Source organism: Pogona vitticeps, chromosome 4 (genome assembly GCF_051106095.1).
Source record: "Pogona vitticeps strain Pit_001003342236 chromosome 4, PviZW2.1, whole genome shotgun sequence".
Classification (NCBI taxonomy): Eukaryota; Metazoa; Chordata; class Lepidosauria; order Squamata; family Agamidae; genus Pogona; species Pogona vitticeps.
In genome coordinates, this window is record NC_135786.1 from 213,136,488 (window position 1) to 213,164,392 (window position 27,905).

Here is a 27,905-nt window from a genome sequence, read left to right on the forward strand (position 1 = left end):
TCCAAGATAAGAACAGGAAAAAAAAACCTTTCCTGCTCTTTTTTTAACCTTAGGTCATCTTAGGTTAAAAAAAAAAATTCTCCCCCTAGTGGTAGAGTACGTATTAACCAGCTTTGCATTAGTTCCTATGGGAACTAATGCTTCAATGTACGAACGCACCTCTACATAACAAAAAAACAGCCAGAACGGATTAATTGGTTTTCAGTCCATTCCTATGGGAAATTTTGCTTCAACTTAAGAACGTTTCAACTTAAGAACACCATTCCAAAACGGATTAAGTTCTTAAGTAGAGGTTCCACTGTAGTTTCTATGGACAGAAAAGAGCAGATACGGATTAAATGGTTTTCAATGTATTCCTATGGGAAATGCAGATTCAACATAAGAACTTTTCAACTTGAGAACCACCTTCCAATACGGATTAAGTTCTTAAGTAGAGACCCCACTGTATCTTTTAAAATGGATGGAACCATGGGGAAGCTGGCCCCAGGCCCACAAAGAGTCACTTTAAAGCAGAGGTCCCAGACCCCCGGTCCGCAGTTTGGTGCCAGTCCATGGCCTGAGCCAGACCGGGCCGTGGAGACAGACCTCCCACCCCACCCCCCGCATGCACTCATCCCAGCACAACTAATTTGCACATGTGCCCGTGGTCCAGCGCACCTGTGCCAGAGCTGTGCCACAGTTTGTGCATATGCCTGAGTGCCTGCACAAGTGCCGCACTGCCATTTGCACATGTGTACGAGTGAGCGAGTGCCCGCACAAACACTGTGCCGCTGTTCGCCCATGCGCACGAGCACGGGGGTGTCCCACCCTCCCCAGCTGGTCCACAGGGTGAAAAAAGTTCGAGACCCTTGCTTTAAAGTTTCTGGTGTGCAGTTGGCAGAAACAAAATGAACCTTAAAAAACTGTTTTCATACCAAAATAAACTCCTTTGCCAGTGCAGAGAAGAACAGGCAACTTCACACCTGTGTTACTGCACTCTTCCTGCCAACATGTAACATGGAATATTTAAGGTTTGCTACCCTAGATAACCTCAGTGTTTATCTGATTCATTTATTAATTGTATTGTAGTGCTTCTACTGCGAAGGGGAAAAAAAAGAAACAAACACAGCAGGATTATCTGCGTAGTCATGGAGGTGAGTGAAGCTCTGGCTGTGACACTCTGAGGCTTGCATAAGTTAAGAATTTCACTTTCCCAGTCACAGGGTATCTCAAACATTGTTTTCTGGCCTCAGATTGCATCTTTTATGTTTTGGGTTGTACGGACCTTACTCCAGGGGCTTTGGTATTTTTTCAGGCCCGCAGTCACATGACCGTGGATGAATAGAATGGAATGGCAGAAGGTTAAATGTAAGAGTGTTGTGTTTTTCGACAGCTCTTATGCTCCTAGAAAAGTTAATTAGGAAGTGAAACCTTACACATCTGACAGTGTGCTTTGTTGGCCGCTAGTGCTGTGTGACAAATACCACTGCGAGGTACTTCACTTTCTTTTGTAAACAGAAAGGTAAAGGATTTGCCCAAAAATGTATCAGTGAAGATCTGTTTTTCATCATGGCCCAACCACACAGTAAACAACTGAAACAACTTGTTTTAATAAAGCTTGGTGTTGAAACATTTATCAGCAAACTCTTTTCTCCATTCCAAAAGCATGTTTAGCCTACAGAAAGCCTCGCATTGAAGAAACTAAAACTGGTTTTTGTATTATTATTATAACTTTGCCCTCCAGTTCAAGGTCACAAAATGTTTAAGGCAGCATTTGGAGTTCCAGCCTAGACAATCATATAATTCTTTCCCAGTCGATTAATTCACTTTGCCCAAGAATGCATTGATTGCAATTGAGCTACTATTATCTTTGATTTCATCCTACATCATCATATTTTGTACTGTTGACACATGAGTGAGAAACTTCTCAGCAGAGCAATTACATCTATATGGGGGAGAGAGTGCTCATGCAGGAGAGTGAGAAAGTAATTTTCTATTATATTCTCCAGGTGTACTCCTTGTTACTGCACCGGTGGTGCAAAGCACGAATGAGTGCTGGAAAAGGAGTTAGTGAAACAGACTCTGTGCTTGTGGGGGGAGTTTATGTAATCTGACAGGCAGCCATGTGAGCGTTGCCCTGGGGAGACTGAATTGACTGTTTCCACCCAAAATTCTTCCATGTACATTCTGAATGCTAAGTACTGGAAGTCCCGAAATTTTATTCGGAAGTCAGTGGCTACAAATGAGGGACAGAAAAACTTGGGTAAGTCAAACTATCTCAGCCAAAATCATTTTGGCTTATTATTATTATTATTATTATTATTATTATTATTATTATTATTATTATTATTATTATTATTATTATTATTATTATTATTATTATTATTATTATTATTATTATTATTATTATTAATTGGACTTATATACCCCTCCATAGCGCTACAAGCACTCTCCGGGCGGTTTACCATTTTTAATTATACAGGCTACACAAAAGGATGATCGCAGATCTGTTCTCTACTTCCTCTCTGGGGAACTGGATGGTTCTTGCGTCTCAACACCAACTGGTTGTAAAAGACAGGTGCATGACCAGGCAAAGACACCCCGAAAAAGGGAAGGCACAACTGGATGGTTATCTTTGCCTGTGTTGGGTTTCTCCAGACTCTGGCTTCAGGACAATGATTTATTTAGGTGGTCACTTGCACGTTGCCCAAATCATGCATTGAGAGGTCTTTTTAAAAATAGCAGCCCCTAGAACCTTTCGTTCAGCATGACTAGTAGATATCAAGCACTGATAGAAATACTATGATTTAAATCTAATTGCAATGCATCTCACAAGGTGGAAAGACTGTCAACAGATAACCATTTATTATAGTTCTTCACTGCTAAGCTGGCCTTGATCCAGACACCCTACAAACAGGGAATGTATTTTTTTTTAAAAAAATGCAGGTGTTTGTAGACTCAGGATGAGAATTTCAGTTTGAGAAGGGACTTGGAGCTGCATTTCAGCAGTGAGTGGGGCAAAAGTAATGTAAAGGTAAAGGTAAAGGTTCCCCTTGACAATTTTTGTCCAGTCGTGTTCGACTCTAGGGGGCGGTGCTCATCCCCGTTTCCAAGCCATAGAGCCAGCGTTTGTCCAAAGACAATCTTCCGTGGTCACATGGCCAGTGCGACTTAGACACGGAACGCTGTTACCTTCCCACCGAGGTGGTCCCTATTCATCTACTTGCATTTGCATGCTTTCGAACCGCTAGGTTGGCGGGAGCTGGGACAAGCAACGGGAGCTCACTCCGTTACGTGGATTCGATCTTACGACTGCTGGTCTTCTGACCCTGCAGCACAGGCTTCTGCAGTTTAGCCCACAGCGCCACCACGTCCCAAATAAAGTAATGTAGGTGGGGCCAAATGTCATTCTTGCCAATCTGGTCACTTGGCAGCCAAACAAACAAAGGACAGCTCAACTCTATGTATGTTTGCTCAGGAGTAAGTGCTAGTACAACTGCTTTCCTTCCTGAAAAGCGGCCTTAATTCCATGTGATGGCTTTCTGGCCTGCAAAGCACAGATCAGTTCTATGTACCAGCTTTCCAGCTGCAAAGTTGTTCAACATGTGAATACCATTGGCTAGGGAACAACAAAGAAACTCTAATTTCATGCCTGCGATCTTGTAATAGGCTTTTATTTGGCTTCTGTAATAAACAGGACTTTGCACTTGAGTCTGATTCAGAAGGAGTTTTGTTACATTCTGATCTTTCACTTTCAATTGTCATTCTGGAATAGCAACATGGGCATGTCTAATGAACATCTTTAGTCTTCATTCAGCCGTGTTGGTTTTGTGTTTTATTTGTTTTTATTTTTGTTTTGTGGATTTTTTTTTTAAAAAATACATTTTCTGCCTTTCTGGAAGCCTTGAGATTTCCCTGCACGTACTGATAATTCCAGAACTAGAGGAAACTATCTTTTGGAACTACGGCTTCCGGAATCCTGACTTCAGCAGCTGTGAAATTGTGGATGTTCCAGAAAAGCAGCTTGAAGGAGATTCTAGTGATTATGAAATATCAGGATTTGAAAATTCATAAAAGTTCAGGATTTGAACAAATATTCAGGCTGTAAGATTCCAGGCATTATAACAAAAAAGTAACTTTTCAAATCACTGTGTTATAACTCACATAATTCACTTTAAAAAGTAATTCATTTCAGAATTTTTTTTAAAAAAAATCCTTTCTTAATGTCAGTTGCAAAATTGCCTCAAGTCTCAAACACACTTAATCGGCTGGACCACACGGGTTCTTATTAACATCTTGACATATTTTTGATCCTTCAGTATTAGATGTTTATATTACAGGAGAAATGGCTCTCCATTTCTGGAAACCGGTCTGACCTTTGTTTTCATTCCCTTGCTCTAGTTGATATCTTGTTGAAGAAGCAAAGAGTGGCTGCCTCTCTCTTCAAAAGCAGGCATGTTTGGTTTAAAAATAAAGAATTTCAGCTGCGCTACAGGTAGGAAATAACTTCTTTCAATATTTATATTGCTCACAAAACACCTGGAGGATTAATAATGCTATCTACTTTGTGGGGGGTGAGGAAAAATATTTATCTCCTCCATCTTCTGAGGTAGCAAATCGGCCATTTATACACTTTAGCAGAAGAAAACATGCTGAACAAAAATAGATTGCTTTTTCTTAGGCGGGGGGGGGGGGGGACAACAGTAATTTACCTTCATAAGCTGAAACTGAAAGGAATGCCCGCAATGTTAAAAAGTTCTGAACCTGAAATAATCAGCTAAATAATTTCTGGTAGCTGTCAAGAGGAATTCAGTGTTGTACCACTGAAAGCAAAATCATTTAATTGCTTCTGTACAAACCACCCAAATGCAGTCTCACAGATATCCTGAGTTGCTTATCTTGCTTCAGGATACTGGAACTCCTAAACTGTATGCTGTCATCACATAGATGGGCCACAAGTAAACTGCCTTGTAGGGCCCTGAGAAGAAAATTATTTACATCATAAAGACCTCTCTACAGTGTCAAAGGACTTGCCACCCACAGCACCCACATATGCCGAAACTCTGCAGGAATTCATGCTTTAGTTCTGTCTTCTTTCAGTCTCCAACAATAGGAGGTTATCCCAGGGCATTGTTGGCTCAGGTGCAACCCGGTTGTTCACATGATGCAGAGAAGATATGATGTCACTTAGTGAATGTTGGGGGGGAAATTACTTTTTAAGACCGCAGCTCCCAGAATCCCCATTGTTGTTGCTGCAGTTGTCGTCGTTTTGACTAATATGTTGCCCCATAATGCTAGTGCACTCTCTGAGCAGTTTGGAACATAATTATGCGAGCAACAACTTGCCCCCCCAGCAAGCTGGCTGCTCATTGTTATTGACCTTGGAAGGATGGAAGGTTGAGTTAACATTGAGTTGGCTACCTGAATCTGTTGGAATTGAATGCAGGTCGTGAGAAAAGACAGTACTGTAGTTTAACCACTGCACTATGCAGGCTGAGGTATACTGGAAGTTGTAGTCCAAAAGCAACATTTCTGAGATCTGTTTCTCAGACAAATCGACTGTTACATCCTTGCCTCAACTACTGCTTAGTTGGGGAAAGCATCCTCATTTAAGATATGAACCCAGCTCAGTGAGTGGCTGATACAGAAATGCAGGGCCTGAAATCTGGGGTCAGCGAGCTGAGGCTACACTTAACATATAACACTGTAAACAGAGCAAACACAGAAGGTCTAGTCCCATTGTGGCAGGTTGCCCCGATATCCCACCCCCCAGAATTAGTTGTAGATAATACAGGTGTGTATAGTAAGTTATGGGGGGGCTGTAACAGGGGGTTAACTAACTTAAATTGCAAAAGTAACAGCACATAATTACAAATGTTTTTGCTTTGCTTTGTTTAGGCATAATGAGCAACATTTTCTATTAATATCAGTGGGTACTTCTTAAAGAGCATTCTAAGGCATTTCAGAGGAATTCTGAAAGTGTTTTTTCCAAGTTTTATGCCATTTAAAAAAAATCCTAAATGTCAAGAGAAATAATATTATCTTTTATTTTACTTTATCATTTTGTATTTTTTTCAAGTTGTAATATTGGATTTTGCTGGTAGAGTATGAACCTGTATTTTCCTAGCCTCCTAGCACAATGCACAGTGGAATAAATCACTTTTGTGAACGCTGCATATGTGACAATAATGACTTGTGTGTCACATACTGTATTAGGGAGTAATGCAACAAATTCCTTCTTATAGAGCTACATCAGACCTAGGAAAACTCTCCAGCTCCTCATGCAGGAATTGGTGATGTATTTGCAAAAATTGCCCACAGCTATGCTCAGGCAAACACACACTGAAGCGTACACAGAGCCTCTTTCACTCACAGTCAAACAGCAACAGGAAGTTCTTTGGTGTTCTGGCAGGAAAGTGCTTGTGCTGGAGAAATTGACAAACTGAGATGACTTTCTATGTTGTCCTCCCCAGCAACTGTACTATGACGTGTATGGTATGTGTGTGCGCGTGTGTCTGTGTGCGCGCACATGTAAAATTTAATGGAAGTGGCAGTGGTGAGGCTTCATGGCAGGCTGCACAGAAGGGCCATGAAGTTTTCATAGATTGTGAGTTGACCATATATGTGATAAATATTGTTTTTAAAAAGAGGCTGCAATTTTTATTTTATGTTACTTATTTGCTGCTTTATATTTTTAAAAAGCATGTCTTAGACTGTGTTTAACTGCATTCTATCTATCTATCTATCTATCTATCTATCTATCTATCTATCTATCTATCTATCTATCTATCTATCTATCTATCTATCTATCTATCTATCTATCTGTCTATCTATCTGTCTGTCTGTCTGTCTGTCTGTCTGTCTGTCAGTCTGTCTAGTTCATTATGTGCTGTCAAGCTGTCTCCAACTTATGATGACCCTATGAATTAATGACCTCTGAAAAGTCCTATCATTAGCAGCCCTTCTTCTTCTTGTTGTTGTTTAGTCAATAAGTCGTGTCCAACTCTTTGTGACCCCATGGACCAGAGCACGCCAGGCCCTCCTGTCTTCCACTGCCTCCTGAAGTTTGGTCAAATTAATGTTGGTAGCTTCGATGACACTGTTCAACCATCTCGTCCTCTTCTCATGCGATGGCCAAAGTATTGGAGCCTCAGCTTCAGGCTCTGTCCTTCCAGTGAACACTCAGGGTTGATTTCCTTCAGAATGGATAGGTTTGTTTTACTTGCAGTCCAGGGGACTCTCAAGATCCTCCTCCAGCACCACAATTGAAAAGCATCCATTCTTTGGTGGTCAGCTTTCTTTATGGTGCAGCTCTCACTTCCATACATCGCTACTGGAAAAACCATAGCTTTGAGTATGCGGACTTTTGTCAGCAAGGTGATGTCTCTGCTTTTTAAGATGCTGTCCAGGTTTGTCATTGCTTTTCTCCGAAGAAGTAGGTGTCTTTTAATTTTGTGACTGCTGTCACCATCTGCAGTGCTCATGGAGCACAAGAAAGTAAAATCTGTCACTGCCTCCATATCTTCCCCTTCTATTTCCCAGGAGGTGATGGGACCAGTGGCCATGATCTTAGTTTTTTTGATGCTGAGTTTCAGACCATTTTTTGCACTCTCCTCTTTCACCCTCATTACAAGGTTCTTTAATTCCTCCTCACTTTCTGCCATCAGAGTGGTGTCATCTGCATATCTGAGGTCGTTGATATTTCTTCTGGCAATCTTAATTCCGGTTTTGGGTTCATCCAGTCCAGCCTTTCACATGATGCATTCTGCATATAAATTGAATAAGCAGGGAGACAATATACAGCCTTGTTGTACTCCTTTCCCAGTTTTGAACCAATCAGTTGTTCCCTATCCAGTTCTAACTGTTGCTTCCTGTCCCACATATAGATTTCTCAGGAGACAGATAAGGTGGTCAGGCACTCCCATTTCCTTAAGAACTTGCCATAGTTTGCTGTGGTCCACACAGTCAAAGGCCTTTGCATAGTCAATGAAGCAGAAGTAGATGTTTTTCTGGAACTCTCTGGCTTTCTCCATAATCCAGCACATGTAAGCAATTTGGTCTCCAGTTCCTCTGCCCCTTCAAAATCCAGCTTGTACTTCTGGAAGTTCTCAGTCCACATACTGTTGAAGCCTACCTTGTAGGATTTTGAGCATAACCTTGCTAGTGTGTGAAATGAATACAATTGTAGGGTAGTTGCAGCATTCTTTGGCACTGCTCTTCTTTGGGATTGGGATGTAGACTGATCTTTTCCAATCCTCTAGCCACTGCTGGGTTTTCCAAACTTGCTGGCATATTGAGTGTAGCATCTGAACAGCATCATCTTTTAAGATTTATATAGTTCGACAGGAATGCCATCACCTCCACTGGCATTGTTGTTAGCCATGCTTTCTAAGGCCCACTTGACTTCACTCTCCAGGATGTCTGGCTCAAGGTCAGCAGCCACACTCTCTGGGTTGTCCAGGATATCCAAATCTTTCTGGTATACAGTAATTCCTCTGTGTATTCTTGCCACCTCTTCTTGATGTCTTCTGCTTCTGTTAAGTCCCTCCCATTTTTGTCCTTTGTCATGCCCATCTTTGCACAAAATGTTCCTTTACTATCTCCAATTTTCTTGAACAGATCTCTGGTTTTTCCCTTTCTATTCTTGTCCTCTATTTCTTTGCACTGTTCATTTAAGAAGGCCCTATTGTCTCTCCTTGCTATTCTTTGGAAGTCTGCATTCAATTTTCTGTAACTGTCCCTATCTCCCTTGCATTTTGTTTCCCTTCTCTTCTCTGCTATTTCTAAGGCCTCGTTGGACAGCCACTTTGCTTTCTTGCATTTCTTTTTTTAAGATGGTTTTTGTTGCTACCTCCTCTAAAATGTTACCAGCCTTTATCCATAGTTCTTCAGGCACTTTGTCCACCAAATCAAGTTCCTTAAATCTGTTGTTCACTTCCACTGTGTATTCATAAGGGATTTGGTTTAGATTATACCTGACTAACCCAGTGGTTTTTCCTACTCCCTTCAGTTTAAGCTTGAGTTTTGATATAAGAAGCTGATGATCAGAGCCACAATCATCTCCAGGTCTTGTTTTTGCTAACTGTATAGAGCTTGTCCATCTTTGGCTGCAGAGAACATAATCAATCTGATTTCGGTGTTGTCCATCTGGTGATTTTCATGAGTAGAGTCGCCTCTTGTGTTGTTGGAAAAGAGTGTTTGTGATGACCAGCTTGTTTTCTTGATAAAACTCTATTAGCCTTTGCCCTGCTTCGTTTTGAACTCCAAGGCCAAACTTCCCTGTTGTTCCTTTTATCTCTTGACTCCCTACTTTTGCAGTTACTCTTACTGACTCTTACTCTTACTCTCACTGACTGACTCTGACTCCGCCTCTTATAGCAGGTTTCTCGGCTCCACCTGTCAGCAACATGAATATGCATGAACCATTACATAACAAAACATGAACCATTGACCTAATAAATGGGGAACGCTACAGTCTGCTTTGGATTTGTATTGAAATCATTCTATCATTTTTGAGATTGTATCCCAGTACAGCTTTTCTCACTCTTTTGTTGACTATGAGGGCTACTCCATTTCTTCTCCCGGATTCATGCCCACAATAGTAGATATAAAGCAGCCTTCTTAAGTCTTGCAAACTGAAGACCATGGCTTCCTTTATTGAGTCAGTCATGTCTCATCTGTCTCTTTTCTTCTTGTTTTCCAATAAATGGATTAAATTTGCCTGCTGGACTGCAAAACTGACAGTACCTCATGGGAGTAGCCAGAAACAGAGCAAGGACAGCACATTGTGTGTGTGTGTGTGTGAGAGAGAGAGAGAGAGAGAGAAAGAGAGAGAGAAAGAGAAAGAGAGAGAGAGAGAGACTGGAGGGATTCTTAAATTGCCTTTACAGAGATGACAAGTGCGGGATGGGAAGGAGAATCCGAGGACAGCCAGGAAGGAGGTGGGGAGAGATATCAAGAGTTTTCAGACAAGTAGCCATGTTAGTCCATTTAAGCATGTACAACAAACAAACAAAAAAAGCATTTTGGCAGCTTTAAGACTGACAAATCACTTCAGTGGAAACTTTCATAGATTACAATCCATTTTCTCACACTACAATCCATGCACATTCATTAAAAAACAAATCTGTCAGCCTTTCAGCTGCCACAAATATTATTTTTTGTTCCACTTTTGTCACACATGAGATTTTAAAGAAACAAGCTGTCGTATTGCAACAGCCTTGGTTCCTTTTGAGAAGAAAGGCGATGTAAAAATATTTTAAATAAATAAATGGATGTATGAGTATTTTTTCCACTTTCTCTCTTTGCAAAATGATGTTGGATTTCAACTTGCAACCACACTTCCTAATGCTAAGTGGCAGAGGAGGCAGCTGTCTAGTAGAGATGAGAATGTTCTGCATGTGCTCAGAGACCTTCAAAATATTTGATATTAATAGTTTTCTTTGGCTTGATTTCCTGGCTTATTGTTGTGTCCCTTACCCACACACTTCAGTATTGCATTGACTTAGTGTCCCCTAACTGAAATAATGGCATCATTTTTTGTTAACCTTTTTGGTCCAGACAACTAATCCATGGTATTGGAAGGGGAGTAAACAAGGAAAGTATTGCTGAAGATGGAGCGCAGAGAAAGGAAGAGAGACACAGATCAGCAATGAAGCTTGATTAAACAAAGTGTTTGATCAATGATTTAGCAGTCCCCAACACAGCCCTTCTCTGATGTGTTGGACTAAAAATCATACCAGCCACCAACTGAAGTGCCTGCTTTGTAGTCCACAGCATCTGCAAAATGGCAAGTTAGAGAAACCAAATGGTGCCAAAGAGACAGTTTGGATGAATAAACAAAAACATTGTTGACATGAAATTTTCTCCTGGCAGTCCCTTTAAAACTAATAATAATTTACTATTTAGTTTAGTGTTTAAATTAACTAATTCCTGTATAGGCAGTGGTTGTGATCCTTTCCACTTCTACATTTCTATCCTTCTATCAATTAAAATTTGTACTCATTAATATGAATCCAAACTAAATTAGGTTTTGGATAAAAATGATAAATAAAATAAAAATGAAATAAAAATGATTTTTCTCTTTTTTACTCTGAAGTAGGGATAGATTTTATTTGCCTCACAATGGCGAGGGGAATTTCCTAACCATTCCCTTCAACAAATATCTAAAGCTTCCCTAAATCCAGTGGTTGCTTCCAACTAAGGGTGTGTCTACACAGACAGGGAAATGTGAATTCACTCACATTCACTGTCTGTGAAGTCACACCAGAGTATTCAAGTTTCCCCAGGTCTCTTTACATTAACTGGCCGCACATTAACAGGACGAAAAACCTTTTATTGCAGCTTATTTGCAGTTCTTTTTATAACAATGCAGGTGACACTGTTACAAAGGAACTTCCTAATAAGTTATAAACAAGGTTTCTGGTCTATGTATTCACGAAGGCTTTCATGGCCGGGATCTAGTGGTTGTTGTGAGTTTTTCAGGTTCTTTGGCCGTGTTCTGAAGGTTGTTCTTCCTAATGTTCACCAGTCTCTGTGGCCGGCATCTTCCGGCCACAGAGACTGGCGAAATGTTAGGAAGAACAACCTTCAGAACACGGCCAAAGAACCTGAAAAAACCACAACCACAAGGTTTCTGGTCATTTTTTTTGTTACCTTTTGTTTTTGAAAGAAAACTCTTGTAAAGGGGTGAGAAGCTGTGCTTTGGATGGCTCAGTGCTTTAGGTGTTTGGAGTTCAATTACCCACTATGTTTCTTTACAGGACTAGACTGGATGATCCATAGAGTCCCTTCCAGCTTTGCTATTCTAGATGATGATGATGATTTCCATTTTTAAACTTTACTTTAAAAAAAAAAAAAAAAAAAGAGGACTCTTGCCCATGGAGAGAGGCTTTGCTGGAGAGTGTGTGTTGGTGGCTCTACTTTGTGTTTGTGTGTGTGTATGTACCCTGTTCATCCTTCCTCATGAAACAAGAGGCAAGGAGGAAGGTATTTGAATCAGTAACATACTGGTTTGTCTGTGTGCTTGTGTAACGTGTCCTTTCTTTTCTGCATTGGTTTCATTTTTTTTAAAAAGTGAAAGCCCCAGTGGTGGAGGGGAAAATCTAGATGGGGAGGAAGGATTCCAGGCTGTTTTGCATTTCTCTTTGTGTCCTGTGCTAAATGGAAAAAATGTGAATCAGCCCAATCCAAACCTGTAGTATTTCCAGCATTTTCTAATCAATGTGGTCACCATCAAAAATAGACCATTGAATTGATGGAACTTTGGTCAGTCAATAATATGTAGATCCCATTGATTCAATGGTCCTACTCCAGCTAAAATGGGGTTTAATGATAAACTTTAAAAGATGTTATGATTTAGAATTGAAACATTCAGATGAAGCAAAGATTTTCAAGTCTGAGAAAATATTTTGTTCAATTAGCTGATAAGCAAATGCCAAAAATGATACAATGAACATAGATAGTCCCACACAATAATCCCAGTTCCAGAGTAGGGAAAAATATTATTTGGATTACACCTCACAGAATTCTCCATCCAATATTAGTCTATGAACGATGTCTGTTGAGTTGTATGGAAGCTGCAGTCCAAAAAACAATATAACAGAACCGTTTGCAAGCTCTGCTCAATGCCAAAGCTGTATGTTTTTACAGATGTTGAGATTCTTGGATTTTGATTATTCTAGGACCATATTTTTCTTCTGTGCATCTTCCATAAGCTTCTTTATGCCATGTGAATTTTGTCATCCTTTAACTGTGTGCCTTTAAACCAGGCTTCTCAAACTCAACTATGTGTCACACAAGCTTGAAAGGCACATCATCTTGCCCCTTAGAATGGATGACAGTTGCCATGGTTACTGTTTATAATGTCCATCTCTATTTAGGATAGAATGAGCCCATGTAAACCCCACCTCCATCCCTATACTGCACATGGGGTGAGCAGCATAATAATCTTACATGTGTGATTTCTGTCCAGTCTTTATACAACGATTTTCTCTTTATTTACATCTTTCAGCCTTTTGTCAGCAAATGTCGGAGAGCTGTGTTTATGTTTTATTTATATAGCTTCAGGTGGCACTTACTGTTTGATATAATGGGAAGAAACAAATTTATTTGATCAAAAAGGAACAGTTGCTAGCTCCATGTGAAAAGATTTGCTGTCGCACCAAATGTAAAGAGTAGAAGTAAAGTAGAATTGCTCTGCCTTACCATGTCTGCATCCAGATCAAGAACAGCTTGAGTTTAGGGTGAGGGCAAAATGTGCTCTTTAGAGGAATATGCACATGAGTTTTGCTTAGATTGGCAGAGAGATGCATAAATGAACTATTTTGTGAAAAAATAGACACCAAAGATCATGTTTACCCTGTTGCTTCCATGACAACAGTTACGGCTGATGGAATATATCCATCATGCATGATCCATAAGCATCTGGTTCCTCAGTTCTTACTCCAAACACTCTAGGAATGAAAGGTAGGTAAACTTTAATCAGTTTTATAATGACTGTAGTACTTACACAAATTACTTAACATGATTTTGCAGCTGCCTCAGCAAAAGGCCCAAAGGTCTTATTACTGTTTTATTGCCACCTTTAAGGAGTTGTTTCACGAATTGTTTTGTACTCCTCACACAGATGCCACTGTTGCGTCTTTCTTTTTAAAACCCTGCTACAATGACATCACACTCAGAACGTTTTTTTCGCCCCTTCCCCAGGTTCCAAAAGGTCAAAGTTATTTTTTTCTAAATGACTCTGTCAAATGTAAAAATTAACCAGCTTTCAAGAAGGATGTGTATTTGTAATATATGGTTATGTTAGACTTTCTGTCAAAACAGGGATTAAAGATAAATGTAGCCAATTAAAAGAACATTTTCGTAGAGCTCCTGGTAATAGATACCTCATTGTGGGGTCCTGATGTACGGGTTTCTTTAACAAGTGATGTGGTTTATAGTGTTCAAGTTGAACAGTAGAGAAGCCTGTTTGAATTTTCTGAATTCCATTTAATAGCCTGAGAACAATCAGGCAAAAGCTACGAAGAAGGTGAGGAAGAGAAGTTGAAGAGGGACATGTAATGTTTTCTTTGTAAAATGTTCATGTCTGCTTCACTTCCTACACTTCATCATTTAGATAATGTTTCCCAGCAGGACATGTGGATAAGCAAAAATCTGACTTTACACACACATGGTACGGGTGGAGGTGGGTGGGGCAAAATCCAGTTGGCATTGGATGAGTCAGTGTGCTGTTAGTCATCCAACAAGGTAAATAAAATATTCTCTTCAATTAGGTAATTGTTTCCTTTTATCTTGTTTTATTTGACAAAGCAGCTGTGCCCACAACATTAATTTAATTGCATATGACATCGGTGTTATCCTGGGAACTCCTGTGCTGGATGAATCCCCCCCTCCAGCTGCGCATTAACATTGATTTTCCATAAACCCTTCAAAGGGCTGTGTGTGTGTTTGTGTGTGTGTGTGTGTGTGTGTGCATGCCTGTGTGTGCTGTCATTAATGCCCAAGCTCAGAAAAGTTAATTTCGGGCTGTGTCTGGGAAGTTGCATTGAAAAATAACTTTTCTAAGCTTCATTTAGCACAATGCTGCGACTTCAGATGTAAAGCCAATCTTGTTATAACAGATAAAGAAACCTATATGTGGGACAGGAAGCAACAGTTAGAACTGGATATGGAACAATGGATTGGTTCAAAATTGGGAAAGGAATACGACAAGGCTGTATACTGTCACCCTGCTTATTTAACTTATATGCAGAATACATCATGCGGAAGGCTGGACTGGAGGAATCCCAAGCTGGAATTAAGATTGCAGGAAGAAATATCAACAACCTCCGATATGCAGATGATACCACTCTGATGGCGGAAAGTGAGGAGGAACTAAAGAACCTTGTAATGAGGGTGAAAGACGAGAGTGCAAAAAATGGTCTGAAACTCAACATCAAAAAAACTAAGATCATGGCCACTGGTCCCATCACCTCCTGGGAAATAGAAGGGGAAGATATGGAGGCAATGACAGATTTTACTTTCTTGGGCTCCATGATCACTGCAGATGGAGACAGCAGCCCCGAAATTAAAAGACGCCTGCTTCTTGGGAGGAAAGCAATGACAAACCTTGACAGCATCTTAAAAAGCAGAGACATCACCTTGCCAACAAAAGTCCGAATAGTCAAAGCTATGGTTTTTCCTGTAGTGTTGTATGGAAGTGAGAGCTGGACCATAAAGAAAGCTGACCGCCGAAGAATTGATGCCTTTGAATTGTGGTGCTGGAGGAGACTCTTGAGAGTTCCCTGGACTGCAAAGAGAACAAACCTATCAATTCTAAAGGAAATCAACCCTGAATGCTCATTCGAAGGACAGATCCTGAAGCTGAGGCTCCAGTACTTTGGCCATCTCATGAGAAGAGAAGACTCCTTGGAAAAGACTTTGATGTTGGGAAAGTGTGAAAGCAAGAGGAGAAGGGGATGACTGAGGATGAGATGGTTGGACAGTGTCATTGAAGCAACCAACATGAATTTGACACAACTCCGGGAGGCGGTGGAGGATAGGAGGGCCTGGTGTGCTCTGGTCCATGGGGTCACGAAGAGTCGGACACGACTAAATGACTGAACAAACAAACTTTAGAGGATGGGAGACAGAGAAGTTCTGATTCTTAGAGTGATCTACACTGTATGTTTATAGCAGTTTAACACTACTTTAACTGCTATTGCTCTATACTACAAAACACTAGAATTTGTAGCTTGATTAGGTAGTTAGAATTCTTTGTTGCAATGAAAGGTGGCACCAAAGCCCTGTAATACAAAATTCTAAGTATCTCACTAACCTATGAATCCCATGATTTCCTTGGCCCGATCCATAATAATTACAGTACTTGTTGAATTGCTATAACGGAGTACTGTAGAGATACTCTCAGTTTGGTTTGGGTCTTATTGTCTACTTTTATTGGCCTACATCCAGTAGTTGTTCCAACTAGAGTAGACCCATGCAATCAATTGATAAATAAATGGTGAACCAATAGTGATGGAAATCTCATGGATTCAATGGGGTGTACTGTATTTGGGACTAAGTGTTAGATTCTAGTCTTAATTCTTTCACAGCCTGAGAAAGGTTGTCTAAAAAATAAGTTTCCCTAGTGGCCATTCCAGTGGAATGAGAAGCATGCTTGTGCTGACTGGGATATTATGGGGGTTGATATCCAAAAGAGGCTAAGTTCTTGCTGGAGGAAAACCATGGAGGTAAGGGCAATAACGCAAATGATATTCTTCTGTGGGGTGTCACCTGTTGTGTACCAGCCTGCTGGATGAAGACATAAAAATTGCTTGTACAGTTGGCCTTATGGGACCATTTAAGGCAATAGGATTCTGGCCAGTAACTTTTCCATATCTTGTTGAAAATTGTCATAAAATCAAACTTTGATGGCAGTCACAAGAGCTCAGCATATTTTCATGTGACACAGTGTGTACTGTCCACCACACAGCACAAATGCTGATCATGGTTTATGTCCCACAACTGTAGTCACGATATTCACTATTAATTTGATCCTGTATCTAATGTGTATGTGAAGGAATCACAGTAGTGGAAGAACAGTGAGTCAGCACTTGACACTAATAACATAAATTCTTGCCTTGCCCTTAAATCTTTGCTTGGAATTTCCAGAGAATAATATTTGCATTGGCTAGTAACTCCCCATACCCACCCGAAAGCATTAAACACAATTTGCTGTTGTGCATTTCATCCAATTGTATGAGCACAGAATAAAATACAGAGAAATGAACCTTCTGCTATCCTGGATTTTACTGAATAAGACTCTGATTTCTTTTCACTGCAAATATTGTAAAATCAGAATGATATGCTGTTAATTAGTTTGCTGTTCGTTATACACAGGCAGCTGGCTAAATAATTCAGTGGATTAAACATCCGGCTGTAGAGTCCAAGGTTGGGGGTTCGATTCCCCACTGTGTCCCAGGAAAAGAGCCAGACCCCATAGCACTGGGCAAACTGTACAGTCCTAGAGTGTCTCCTGAAAAGAAAGGAATAGCCATTTCTGAGAATGCTATACCTGGAAAACCCTGGAAAGATTTTTCATAAATCAGATTTGGCTTGACAGCGTGTGATTATTAATTGTTAGTATACAGACCTGGACCTAGCCAGCTAGCTAAATTCCTGTGGAAACTGAGTAGAAGTAGATATGATCCAAAAGAACTCTAGCCACCGTCCTGACACCTAGGATTGCTTAATGGTGTCTGATGAAAACAATCAAAGTTACTTTCATGAAAACTATAATATCAGTTCTCTCCTTTAATTTTTAACAAAGTGATAATTGTGGGAATATTTCAAACTTTAGCACTTCAAATAAAATTATTAAAAATGACCAGTTCCTAACATAAATTCATATAGTATGCTGAACCTTGAAAAATTGATTTAAAATACAAGATAACATGTTCTACTGTGACATTTGCTGCCATTGCTGTTTCAGGTCAGTGAGAATAATAATCAAAGACTAAAAGATAGTTTTGACAGATACATCAGCCCATGAATTTAATGTTGAGATTGATTATAGCGTGTATTCTCATAGCATCAGCAGAGTAAGGAGATATGGGTTAGCAGAGATACTTATGACACTACGACACTGAGAGAGTAAAACCAACAACTTCGTCTATTTACATATATACATAGAGAATAGACATTCCTCTGGCAGCATAACATGATATGAAGCAACACACAGCATAGGAAAAAAGTGATCTGACTTACAGCAGATAAAGACGTTCATTTTACACATGACTTATGTACAGTTCTGTGACCAATCAGAAAATACATTACTTCATTTTCTGTTACACAAAGTTTCATCATGTACACAACTGTACAACATTAAGTCTTAATCCATGATACCCACACCTGAATACAATCAGTGAAGTGACTCAGGTAAAATCAGCCATTTTACATTTAACTATGCAACTTTAATACGTTTTCATATAAAAATCTCAACATTTAATTTACCTAGTTATTTCCATTGTTCCAGTCTGGTTTTTTATCATGTATATTAACTTGCTTAGCTGTCTCCCCAATAAGTAGATCAATTTGAATCCAATATTGCAAACCAGTCATTGGTTTCGCCTTCATTTCTTGCAATGCTAAATATTCTGTATATTGAAAATTATCTCTGCAATATGGTACAGTGAACCACAAATCTGAACAATATTGTATTGATTATGGACACCTTTGTCATAAACTGAAATATGGTTTCATTGACCTGAATATCTACAGATGAAACTTTTGATTATTCACTACAGCATGCTGCTGCAAATTCCTGCATTTCTTCTGATACTAAGCAGCTTTTCTTTGTCAAGTGGGCATGCATAATGCCAAATTTCTCATCATGTTCTCATACGATTCTGTCAAAAGCTCTGGATAATGTGTCTGCTACTACCAGATATTTTCCTGGCTTAAACTCAGTAGTTAAGTCATATGGTTGAAACTGGAAAAAGAGTCTCTGTATTCAATAGCAATAGACACCAGAGTTGGGTGGTCAGGTTCCGCAACAGCTTTTAACAAATACCGACTAAGGCCAAAGTGCCTCTTTTTGCCCACGAATGTTAGTACGTGGTTTCTCAAGGGCCCTGGAAAAGTATGCTTCTAGTCTCCAGGATGAACTGAATGCCCTTCCAGTGGCATTCCTCATTTCTCCTTCTGAGCTATCTGCTGACAATTTGATCTATCTTTTGTTATTAGAATTGTTTGATATGGGCTTAATTGTTTCAGCTTTTGGCAGGTGTGAAGAAGCAATCAGAAGACAACTAAGAGATTTAGTTAGGGAAAATGTGCGTGTGTGTGTGTGTGTGTGTGTGTGTGTGTGTGTGTGTGTGTGTGTGTGAGAGAGAGAGAGAGAGAGAGAGAGAGAGAGAGAAATAGTTTTCAGATAGGTAGTCATGTTAGTCCATTTCAGCATATTCAAGAACAATGAAACAAAGTATTGTGGCGGGTTTAGGACTAACAAATAATTTCAGTGTAAGATTTTGTGAATTACAACCTACTTCCTCACACACTGTAATCCATGTACATTCAGCTTCCTCTTTCCTTGTCTGATACTGATGTCTACTGCTTCTGGTTGCTTGAGGTGCCATGTTTGTCATTAATTTCCACATGGTTTACCATTGTTAGTAACTTCTGTATACTCAGTTTATGCTTCAGTGCTGGCATATTTGAGATGGCATATTTGATCTTCTTTCTACACTCTGTTTTCAGTTAGCATTTCCAAGTCTGCATTTCTCTTATCTTTGGATTATATATTATAAATATATCTCTACATATATTTAAAATATAAATCTATAAAGCTCTGCACCACTTAGCACTGACTCGCTATAGCACATGTATTTGGGTGGCCATTTTGTGGTGCTCAACAAGTGCCCTATCTACTTAAAGAAGGAAGGCAGGGCCTCTGTAAGACCTGGGGCGATCAGGGTGGTTTTTTGTTATGGGTGTATTGTTGTGATAAGAGGAGGAGATGGTCTGTCACTGTGACTTATGAGTGTTGTTAGCGAGTATTTTCACCATAATCACCCAATCTCCTGAAAGGGACAAAAAGCTGATCCCACAGCTACATATACTCAACTATCCTACACCAGAACACAGACAGAGTACTGTCCTCTGAAGATGCTAGCCACAGAGACTGGTGAAACGTTAGGAAGAAAAACCTTCAGAACACAGCCAAACAGCCCGAAAAACCTACAACAACAATATGAATAGGTTTTTTCACATGTGGTTAGGTGTGGTACATTCTTGTAAATATGGTGGGGTGTGTATGTAGGTGGTGCTTTGGTGATGTAGGCAGTTACAGTGTGATGTTCAGGCCAAGGGTGACATGCAAAAGCAAATCACCATGGTTTTAATGTGGAGAACTGGATTCTAGTCTTGATCCTGCCAAACATAGTAACCTTCAGATTGTCTGCTTATTGCTGTTAATTTCTTAATTGACAGGTTTGAAAGTAGACTAGTTTACCATGCTGATAGTTTAATACTATATATGACCAGAGGTGAGGTAACTCCTACACATGTCATTTGAAAGTAAGGGAAAAGAGTAAGAAATGGGAAGGGGAAAGTGGCAATCCCTCTTATAGAATCATGACACATGAATTATGATGGAATTTGGCAAAATTACTGTTCAGACTTTTGATGTTTTGTACTCTTACACTAAGTACCTTTTCATGTTAATTTTCCATAGAAAGGTTTTTGAAAAATGTGGTAGTCTGAAGCTTTAAATGAGAAAGTGGCTATAAAAGAATAGTGAACTATAAAAAGATGAGAAGAAGTGGGACCAGAGGAAGGAAGGAAAGAAGGGGGGCTGTGGGCTGGAATGTGAATGGCTTCGCATCCAGCATGAACAATGAACTCCCAAATCAATCTGCAACCCCTGTGTGAGCACTGATTGCGCTTTCAAACATAATACAGGCTATAAATGAAATCACAACTTCCTGTCTAGTCTCACCTTTAGCTTAGCTTTAATTCAGCCCCTACTACAGGATCAGTCTGTGTCCTGTCAGTTGTTTGAAGGCAAATGTACCATAAGAATGATTTTTCTTCCAGAGCAATAGTAACAGTCTGAGAGAATTAGTGTAGATCCATGGGCCAGATGAAACAGGGCAATGTGCCAAATCCACCCTACGAGTTATGGGTTTCCCATTCATGTTATAGGATGTGTATATATAGGATCCCTACTAAAAATTGAGAAATTCCATTATCTGGAAGCCTTGATATCTGCAGCTTCAGGACTGAAACCTTGAAGTCTTTGTCATCAGAAGAGAATTGCTCTGAGAACTGGTGTCCTAAATTGTGCTGCTTCCTCAGGTGTGAGAACTAGATGGATGATCTTAATGTTTCGTTACTACAGCTGCATGCTCCTTGAAACCAGTGTGGATCTGTCACATCCTTCAAGTAAACACATTTCTGTTGGTGAAAGAAGATCTTCTGTTTCATTTATATTATACAATTACCATCTCAAAGGTGAAAGAGCTAACACTGGTCGAGCTAGCTAATGCCTGGCCCAAATTCTGGTTACAGAAATCTTAATAAAAATAATACATTTTTTTAAAAAGACATGAACACAGATGGGATCCATATGGAGGAGTCCTGCTTCTTCTGATTCTCTTAAGGTCTAGAGGGTTCTTTTTTCACTTGCATGTTTTTAGCTATGTCTTCCCAAGAGCATTTCAGTTCTGTTGGCACTTTATATAACAGAATTAATAATGACATTCTCCTGGCACGCTTCCAGTTGCGTAAGTTTATGGAGTAATTTTGTAATAGAGCTGTGAGAGTTTAGTGGGGAAAAAAATTACCAGCAGGTGAACAAGCTGTCCACTTCACTCTCCTAAACTTTTTTTAAAAGCATGCAAAAACACACACATACACACCACACATCTCCAGCTTGGCAAGCTTTCACCCCTAAGGTTTCTGCGAGAGTCAGATTATTTGAAAGAGGCAGGTCAACAAACCTGCTCTCTCCCACTTCCAGCTGTGAAAATCATACCCATGTTTCCTATCCTGTACTCCTATTTATAAATCAAATGGCTGAGCGGATTTTGCCCTCATTTTTCCAGCTGCATTGTCCCTGCCTCTTTTCCTTGCCATTTGAAGAAATGATTTAATGCATGTTTCCCAAGGATCCGTCATCCCCCTCCAACTACTTTCCTTTGTCCAGCTGTGATCTCCTGCCCCATCTCTCTTACATACTTTGATGAATAATTTAAATTCATGGTCACCCCCTCACCTTTCTTCCACCCAGATGCAAAATCCACACCTCTTTCAGCCACTTGGCCCCATCATTATAAGCTACACTGGATCAAAAAAAGAGCAAGAAACTTTTGGCCACCAATCTTTGAGGAGATCCGTAGCATTATAAACCACAGGATCTCATCTTTCCCATTGGTGAGTTCACTGTCATTAGTTGCAGGTGATAAGGCTGTCATTTTGCACAAGCAGTTAATAGGATTCCTACATTTTGATGGCTTCTCCGTACAGTGTAGTGGAAAGAGTGACGGACTAGGACTCTGGAGAACAGGATTTGAATCTCCACTTGGCCATGAATACTAACTCACTGGAGGAGAGGAACTGGTAAAACCACTCTTTAAATATCTCACTCTGAAAGCCCTATTAGGGCCACTATAGGTTGATTCCAACTTGACAGCACAGAACACACACACACATACGTTTAGCTGGCAGATTATTAATCATGGCAAGATGAAAAGCAACAATAGATCTATTATTATCTCTATGGAGAAAGAATGTTTGGAACATAACTGGGATGGACAAATTAAGGGGACAATTGAAGGTGTCTCTAAAATTTGATTATTAAGCGACCTTGGGTCCTCAAGGTAAAATATTTTAAATAAAATTATAAATATTTTCATAAATAATAAACATTTTCATTCAACACTCCAACACCATAAACAAGATTAACGTTGTCCATTAACCTATGGGCAGCAATTAATTAATGGACCATCTTGTTGTTATTATTATATTTGGTTACAGTCTTGATGTTTTAAATCGTCAGATTCTATCACAGGTATATTTGCTGGGCCTCTGTCTATTAAAATAAGAAGGATGCTGATTTTGTTTGTTAATATAAATGATTTTACTGATATAATTCACTTTTCATTCAATACCTTTGATTAAAACACACTGAACATTGCTGTTCCTTCATGCAACACTATGCTTTTCTCTTGTGGCTTCAAGAGTTTCCATAGGATATCAGGCCAAAGTTGTCCATAGTCTTAGGAATGTGAACATGTCCTCCTCTTTTCCTGGCAGGTGAAGGTGATGAATGGCAAAATTACTCAACTTGCCCCAGTTGAGGGTGTGACATTTTGTGTGGCTCTGAGCAAGATAGGAGAATAAGAACGATTCGCAACATTGTGCAAATAATACTTGAATGCAGATAATGCAAATTGTGCAAAATGATGGTGGTTGCACGGATATTTAAAACTTAGAAGCAATAGCTGGACTGTCTGTGTCTTTTTAAACAATCACCTAGTCATTGCTGTGCTTACTGTCTCTATGTGTTTTGTGTCTGAAAGTGAAAGGGTGCTAAGTTTATGCAGACAGATCACTAAAATTATAGTGACCCTGAAGAGAGAGAAAAAACAATGCTCCTGGTTTTGTTCTTGCCTGTAGTCAAGGAATTTAGGAGTGCTTGAAAATTCCTTGTTGAGGGGTCTCATCATGCTGAAACACTCTAAACTGATGTGAAAAAGAATGAGAACATAAGGATAAGAATGGACAATACATAGAAGACACTATCTGCAGGGAAACATGACAGAACACGAAACATCCCCAAATCCACATAAGCCAAGAAGAAGGAAGATGGACATCTGGAGAGAGCCCTTAAGGACTGTTGATATCCAAAATGGGCCTTTAACAAAGCAATATCCTGACCCAGGAGGACAATGAAACAGTCTGAGACCAATGAAAGAACCTGGTCATTCCTTACATGGTGGGTATGTCTGAAAAACCCAAAAGGATTTTTGGTAAACACCACATACCCATGCACTTCAAATCCACAAACACACTAAGGCAGAGACTTATCCACCCAAAAGACCGAAGACTGAAGAAGCAACTTGGATGAGTAGTGAAACGTTTCAACTTAGTAAGAAAGAACTCCAGTTGCCATGACTCAGCTTCCAGATAACCACACCTGGATGACTGAGAAGTTTCACAGATGACAATGGAAGGCACATGGAGAACACTGATGCTTTAGCTGCCAAGTGGGGAATGTATACATAAATCGACTTTCAATAATAGGATGATACTTTTTCATTACTTCTTATGGCCAGCTAGAGTCTGTCTGCCAGCTGTGGCTGTTCCTGGACCTGATCTGGCCACATTTGCTCATGCTCGGATGACTTTTCAAATGGGCTGGTGCAATCCACTCTTTCTAGAGCTTCCTTTAAGTATAATTCAGAGACCGAAACAGGCGCAGAGAGCAGTTGCCTGTGTGGTAAGAGGAACACAAAGGCATACACATACTACATCCTTTTCAGATAGTCTAAACTGGTTGCCAGTGAGCCACCAAGCCCCATTCAGGCTAGCATGCAAAGGCCTAAATGGATCAGAGCCCAGATACATAAAGACCGCCAGATGCAATACTGACCTGCCTGAAATTAAATCAGCTGAGGAGACTCGGCTTGTGGTGCCTGGAGAGACATGTCTCACATCACAGGGCCTTCTTGGTGGTAGTACCGGTACACGGGTTGCGAAACTCCCACCCATCAAGGAGCCAGTTATCTGCCAAATGTTTTCTTCCAAACAACAGTTAGAAATATTTTTATTTTTATTCTTTGGAAAAATAATTTGATTGCTCTTAGACTGCTGCTTTTTTGTACTGCTTTCATCACATTTTTAACAGACATTTCTGGTCTGTAGCTTTAAATATTTGTAGTTTTTGTTCTATCTGTCACTATAGCTAATTGAGACTCTACCTTACGGTATGAATTTTTTAGCTGTCATGAGGAAGGGGAAGATAGTGGCACAGTGGTTAAACGGTTGTACTGCAGCCAAAACTGTGCTCATGACCTGGGGTTCAATCCGAGGTAGTGGCTCAAGGTTGGCTCAGCCTTCTATCCTTCCGAGGTTGGTAAAATGAGTACCCAGCTTGCTGGGGGGGGGGGGGAATGTGTAGCCTGCACAATTAACTTGTAAACCACCCAGAGAGTGCTTGAAGCACTATGGGGTGGTATATAAGCAGCACACTTTGCTTTGTTTGGATAGATAATAATAATGATTATAATGACTAATTAATGAATAACGTGCCATCAAGTGAATTCTGAATTATGGTGACCCCTTACTGGGTTTTCTAGGTAAAGAGTACTCAGAAGTGGCTTGCCATTCCCTTCTTCCGGGGATGCATCTCTTCTGCATGTTCTGAAAGGCAAGGAAACCAGTGCTTATTCACCTCTTGAGAGGTATTTTAGAAGAATAGCTGTTCTTCTAGCCCAAAGCACTACCCTTCTGACACATATCATTCACAGACTCATTTTTTTTATTCCACGAATGTTACATGCGGGAGAAGGTCTGTGTTCAGCCTCACAGCAAGAAGTGTCTGAAAAAAAAACAATACCCTAGAGAATAAAGAGGATGGCAACTCTTTTCTTAGAGTGAATATTGGAGATTGATATTTGACAATAAGTGAGTGCAGCACAGTGGGAAAGTAAGGGAAATGGTCAAGCATTAAGCAATATTTGCTATGGTAGAAAAATGAGGTATAAATAAAATAAGTAAATGAATAAAAAAATAAATACTAAAATGTGAAACAGTAAATTAAAATTAATGGAAGAACTGAAGTGTACTTAATAATCATGATAAGGAATTCTAGTTAAATTAAAGCTCGCACAGAAATATCCAAAGATAGATTTGTTATATGAAATCTGATGATTGTAACTAACATTGCGAAGAGTAAAGTTGACTGGTAAACTGAGGCATGTTGTCCCATATATAGTTCCTCTAAATCACTGACATTTGTATTCTGGCCTACAGGTTAGTTCTCAGGATTTCTTACAAATCTGTGATCAAATTTTGATTTCAGCAGTTGAAATTTATATTTTTGGAAGTTTGAGAAAAGTTGAATGATGGGAGTGCAATTCCCTTCCTCTCCATCTGATGGCAGCAAAGTCTGTAGATATAGGGTGGGATGGGACTTCCTCCTTTGCCCATTTCTATTGTGTGAAGTCTGGCTTCACCCTGGGATGGAGGACTCAGGAATAAGAAAGAAAGGACTAAATTCATGGTGCTACAGTGTTGAACAAAAAGGAACTAGATTTAAACAATCCAATTTTAGAGACATCTTCACCTGGCATCTTGATTTTTCCATCAGAGTAACTGCGTATGCAAATAATGACAATGAACTCACCAATGGCAAGGCGAGATCCCGTGATTTATAATGTCTGGTGAGAAATAATTTGAAAATGGATAGTTTTGTTATCTCCCTAAAAATAAAATGTTAAGCACTCTCTAGTGCTAGTGAGCTTGGCCTGCAGAATCTGATGTAATAGGAAGAATCCAAAGTTACATTAAGTTTTGGACATCATATTATTTTAAGCATGCCCCTGAATTGAACAGAATGCATGCACTCCCACAGATTTATGATGGAGATTAGCTGAGGCAAATTGAGGTCCCCACCTTTTGAAGCTTCATAAAGATACATTGTCCCACAGAAATTATGCTTCTGAAATTCACAGTCTGATCCAAGCATACGTTAAGGCTTGAGCACCATATTCCTACTGAAGCTGTTATCCTACAGATACTGTACTCACTTGGCACCAAGTCCCATTGACCTGTCAGGTCAGGAAAGTTGAGCGCCAGCATTCGTTTTTGTAGCTTTTTCTGTCGAGATGGAGTTGTGACCTTTATTTATAGATTGATTGAAGCCTGCTGTCTCCAGTACATTTTTAGTATAGAGCATGCCACAGTGCATTCTCAGAAGCCAAATCCCACCCCCCATCATGGGTAGTGAATCGACATTGTGATGTTCATTCTCACTATACCTCATCTAGCTTGGAAAAGCCTGTTTTTTCTTTTGCTCTACTATGCTCAGAACTCCTTAGCCAGCAGGACCAGCAGCTATGTGGGTTGGGAAGATTCTTGGAATCATCATCATCATCATGTGCCACCAAGTCAATTCTGGTTTATAGCAACCCTTCTCAGGTTTTTCTAGGCAGAGAGTACTCAGAATACTCCACTTCTTCTGGGGGCCTCCTGGGACTGTGCAGCTTGCCCAAGGCCACATAGGCTGGCTCTTCTGGGAGGTGGGGAATTGAGCTCTCAGCCTATGAGCCCCTGCCAGGAAGTAATTCTTCCAAGCTCTAAAGCTGCTAATATAGAACTGATACAAATGTGTGGAGCAACACTACACTCATTCAAAACGTTTGGCCCTTCTAGCCATATTATTCTGTCTTGACTTTTTCAGCTATAATCCAAAATCAGCAGATTTTGAGAGTCGACTGCATAGACAGAGGTCTGGCACTCTTTGATGGTGGCCCTTGATGAACCTTTTTCAGGGAAGAAGCCCCGTAGCTGGGGTGGAATTAAAGGATAAGAGCATCTTTCTCTCACCCAACATTCTTAGCCTTATTCAGGCATTAGGAAATGCCAGAAATGTTCCTGCACTCCCCCTCCTTGCGTGTTTATTTCACATATTTTCACAAAACCTTGTAAAAGGAAGGTCATCATCAGGCCAGCGGGAGACCTACAAGGCGAAGGTTGTCAGGCCCACGACTTTGGGTTGATTTTCAGGGCAGCTGATTCGCTCTCATCAGCTATTCTCAGATAAATACATTTGACACTTGGGAATAGGTTTTGTAGCTATATTACTTTAAATTGCTATGTTTAAAAGATGCCAGAAAGTGAAACTAACAAATAGGCATTTTCTCCAGATTTCCATTTTTTTTCCAATTGAAAATTTCCTTAAAATAAATAAAAACGGTTTCCTGAATTTATTTATTTATTTATTTATTTATTTATTTATTTATTTATTTATTTATTTATTTATTTATTTATTTATACCTTGCCTATCTGGTCATTGCGACCACTCTAGGAATTTGTCTCCTTTCCTCGGAAAAATCACATTTTCATCTGCCAGCTCTTTGTATTTTTAATCCTGGGATTCCCTATGTGTCAGATTATTATTCTTAAGAGTTGGTAGAACAGATCACCATAAGGTCCTGCCCTACTATGACATCACATAACGTCACTGTTACAACTACTTTACTGGCTGCCAGTTCATTTCCGTGCCCAATTGAAAGTGCTGGTTATACTCAGTCAAGCCCTACACTGACCGGGTCCAGGCTGTCTAAAGAACTGGTATCTCCCCTATATAAGCCTGTAGATGATTTAAGACCTTTAGGAGCAGCCCTTCTCTCAATCCTGTTGCCTACACAAAGACATTT

At 39.9% G+C, this 27,905-nt stretch overlaps 1 long non-coding RNA gene across 1 annotated transcript in view; it reads left to right on the forward strand.

Moving 5' to 3' along the window:
• LOC140706407 (uncharacterized) overlaps positions 1–27,905 on the forward strand; it is a 103,886-nt gene that overhangs the window by 19,999 nt on the left and 55,982 nt on the right. Inside the window, exons 3-4 of the long non-coding RNA XR_013545332.1 lie at positions 1,069–1,133; positions 4,381–4,474. This is a non-coding gene — a long non-coding RNA (uncharacterized LOC140706407). The remainder of the gene's footprint in view (positions 1–1,068; positions 1,134–4,380; positions 4,475–27,905) is intronic.